Genomic DNA, 4,426 nt, shown 5'->3' with positions numbered 1-4,426 from the left:
TCTTGGCATTGATTCTTATAGGCCTTATCCTTTCCTTTCGACTTAAAGCATCAGCAACCAAATTTGCCTTGCCTGGATGGTATCTTATTTCACAATCATAGTCATTTAAAGTTTCTATCCAACGTCGCTGCCTCATATTTAAGTCCTTCTGATTAAACAAATGTTGAAGGCTCTTGTGATCTGAGTAAATTACACACTTCGTTCCATACAGGTAATGCCTCCAAAGCTTTAGTGCAAATACAACGGCACCCAGCTCCAAATCATGGGTGGTGTAATTCTTCTCATGCACTTTCAATTGGCGCGAAGCATAGGCAATGACCTTGCCTTTCTGCATAAGCACACATCCCATCCCGGTGTGTGATGCATCACAATATACTACAAACTCATCTATACCTTCGGGCAACGTCAGTACAGGAGCGTTGCTTAGCTTCTGCTTCAAAACATCGAAGGATTCTTGCTGCTTAGGCCCCCAGTCAAACTTGCTATTCTTGCGGGTGAGAAGAGTCAGGGGTGCTGCAATTCTTGAGAAGTTTTCAATAAATCGCCTATAGTATCCTGCCAGTCCTAGAAAGCTGCGAATCTCCGTAGGCGTCTTCGGCTCTTGCCAGTTCATGACAGCTTCAACTTTAGCGGGATCTACTTGGATACCACGCTCACTCACAACATGTCCAAGGAATTGGACTTCGCGAAGCCAAAATTCACATTTGAAAATTTGGCATAGAGCTTTTCCTGTTGAAGCAGTTTCAAAATACAACGGAGATGCTTCTCATGGTCAGCTTGACTCTTTGAGTAGATGAGGATGTCATCGATGAAGACAATGACAAATTTGTCCAAATAAGGCTTGCATACATGATTCATGAGATCCATGAATGCGGCTGGTGCGTTAGTGAGCCCAAAAGGCATCACTAAGAACTCATAATGACCGTAGCGAGTCCTAAACGCAGTCTTGTGTACGTCTTCATCTTTAACCTTCAATTGATGGTAGTCTGACCTCAAATCAATCTTGGAGAAGTAGCTTGCCCCTTGAAGCTGATCGAATAGATCATCGATCCTGGGCAAAGGGTACCTATTCTTGATAGTAACCTTATTAAGCTCACGGTAATCAATGCATAGACGCATTGATCCATCCTTCTTCTTGACGAATAAAATTGGCGCTCCCCATGGAGACGAACTAGGTCTTATAAAACCCTTGGCTAGCAAATCATCTAGCTGCGTCCTCAATTCCTTCATCTCTGTTGGTGCCAACCTATAAGGTGCTCTCGCAACAGGCGCTGCTCCGAGGATGATATCAATTCTGAATTCCACTTGCCTATCTGGTGGCAAACCAGGTAGTTCTTCAGGGAAAACTTCAGGGTATTCAGAAATGACTGGAATATCTCCAATCTTAGGCTTTTGCTCGTCGACCGTTACTTGTGCCATATAAATGACACAACCCTTCTTCATGCACCTAGATGCCTTGAGCATAGACACTTGCTCAGGCAATCCGTGTTGGGTATCTCCTTGAATGGTAAGTGACTCACCAGACGGAGTCTTAATCACTACTTGCTTCTTGTTGCAGATGATCTAGGCTTGGTTATGCGATAACCAATCCATGCCCAATACTATATCAAATCCGGCTAACTTCAAAGGAAGCAAAGACAAAGGAAAAGAGTGGTTCCTAAAAGATATAACGCATCCATCTAACATGGTTGAGGCGGTTTCTAAGGTTCCATCGGCTAACTCCACCTCATATTTCACACTTAAGGTTTTAACAGGTATATTCAACAACTTACAAAACTTGTTATCTATGAACGACTTATCAGCGCCAGAATCAAACAATACTCTAGCATATACATCATTTACGAGGAAAGTACCTGTGATCAAATTGTCGTCCTGAATGGCCTCCTGCACGTTCATTTGGAAGACCCTAGCATTGGTCTTCTTGGCTTCCTCAGGCTTCTTGGCGTATTTAGGGCAGTTAGTCTTAATGTGCCCTTTCTCGTTACAGCCGTAGCAGGTAGCATCTTTGATCCTTTTGCAATCAATAGTCTTATGCTCCTTAGACTTGCATAACCCACATGCAGGTGATCCTGATTGAGACTTGGTCTCAAGCCTGCATTTTCCAAAGTGGCGTTTTTGGCAAGTTGAGCACTTTGGCTTTTCCTCTGCTCGCTGACTACCTTTTCCAGACCCACACTTCTTGGACTCAGGGTTTCCCTTGTGCTTCTTCTCTGACCCTCGTGAGCTATCCTCCTCACGCTTCCTCTTACTCTCTTCAAAGTTCTTGAGCGATCTTAACCTGACCGCATCCAAGGTGAGGGATAGAGATAGATCAGCAACTGATCTAAAAGTAGCAGGTCTCGAAGCCTTAACACTGGCTTTGATTTCTTGGGCTAATCCCCCAATGAAGCGAGCAATCCTTTTGGGTTCTGGTGTCACAAGGTAAGGGACCAATCTGGACATGGTGTTGAAGCTGGTGAGGTAAGCTTGACAATCTGAATTCTGCATTACCAATGATAAGAAATCCGATTCAATCATTTCCACCTCATGCTGTGGACAATAGTTCTCCTTAATGAGAACAACAAACTACTCCCATGACATATTGTAGAGCGGGATCTTCCCAGCAGCTTGAATGGGAGACTTCCACCATGCCAGTGTCTCTCCCTTGAATGATTGGGATACATACTTCACTATATCCCTTTCAGCACAACCGCTGATATCAACAACAGTGTCCTTTTCATCTAGCCAGGTCATACAATCTATTGCCCCTTTCTCCCCAGTGAAATCCCAGGGTTTGCAGGAAACAAAGTACTTATAAGTACAAGACTTGGTACGTGGCTCATCATTGAACACTATTCTCTTGGATGGAACACTGTGTTGGTTTGAGGAATGTTCGACATCCTCTTTCTTAGGTCCATCCTTCTTAGAGGGTGGCTTGCTATGAGCTTTTGAATGAGTCTTAGGAACAGACTTAGAGTGGGGTACTGAAGAAGTTCTACAATACGTCTCACTAACCTCCTTGAATTGCTCCTTTACAGCTTTAGACACAGCTGTATCAATCAGTGTACGGAGCTCGCCTTTGGTTATATTAACCCTATCATCATCGTGGCTTTCCAAAGAATGACTGTTTACTTCCTCCGACCTTGCCATGTAGCTTTAATTGCTACATAAAATTAAATAAAGTCGAGGTTATACGGAAGTTTACACAGTTTTATCGTTTTAAACGATTTATTAACCATGGTTTTTAATACACCTTTTAGTTAATTATTCAGGATAACCCTAAATTATATAATAGCACAAAAGGCCTAGTCACGCAGACAGATTTAATTATTAAACCAGGATTCTTACAGAATCAGGATATTTAAGGTTTGAATCAAAGTTCATTACCTTTTCTAGACAGGGAGTTGTAGGCTACCACTGTCCTTAGTCCCAGAGGACGTTAATTGTAGCCCGTGGGCACTTCATCCTTAAGGGATGATTATATAAATAAGGAAATTCAGAATAACCCTTTTTAATAATGACTTATGTGATTTTATCGGATCACACTTTGTCAAGCATATTAACATGCTTTCTGATGTTAACAAGGCTTTGAATCTTTTGAACAGGTCATACCATCTTGGCCATGTCTGAAATGACAATTAGGCAAGGCTTTACCTTTAAGATTCTTTTAACATTAAGCGCAGAGCAATCCTAATTTGAGATGTTAGCAAGGACCTGAATCTAATTGAGGAACTACCATCTTGGCCCTGTCTTAAGGTGACACATGGCTAGGTCTTGTCCTTTTAGATTTTGCCATTTTATCATAATGGTAGATCTTACAAAAGAAAGATATTATAATAGGAATGGTTGCCCTAAATGGGACTTCTAACTGAAATGACTTGCCCATGCAAGGACTAATCAGAAAAATAAGAAAGGAAACAAAATATAACGAATTAGGATTAGTCCTATGTTCTTGCCTAGACTCGAGAATGTGCAATTGTGTAACTGAGATTAAACACAAAAGGCTAGTGTTTAATTCACTCAGTGTTGGCTCTGATACCAACCTGTCACACCCCTATTTTCCACGTGTCACCGGTGGGCCCGGTGGGGAGTATCGTGACATCATTGATATCATCATAGTCAAACAACACAACATATAAAATGCACAGCGGAAGCAAAAGATATAGATTTATTTCAACTGAACAAAAATGTAATGTTTAAGTATTACAACACAGTTGAAACAGATCCACGACGGATCAAATAAAAAGGAAAATTGTTCAACAGACTTTGACATCTAAAGCTTGCGAGACTTGAGTAATGATGCCTGGAGTAGCCAGCCTATTTCGTCTAGTACCTGCACTTAGCCTTTTTGTAAAATACGTCAGTTTGCACTGGTAAATACAACTTAACTGACTCATTTTGAAAAGAGTTTGAAAATTTATTTAAATGCACTTCGGCAAAAATATTT

The sequence above is a fragment of the Helianthus annuus genome, chromosome 13 (genome assembly GCF_002127325.2).
Source record: "Helianthus annuus cultivar XRQ/B chromosome 13, HanXRQr2.0-SUNRISE, whole genome shotgun sequence".
Classification (NCBI taxonomy): Eukaryota; Viridiplantae; Streptophyta; class Magnoliopsida; order Asterales; family Asteraceae; genus Helianthus; species Helianthus annuus.
The sequence above is the reverse complement of the archived record's forward strand: the minus strand, read 5'-3'. Positions refer to the sequence as shown.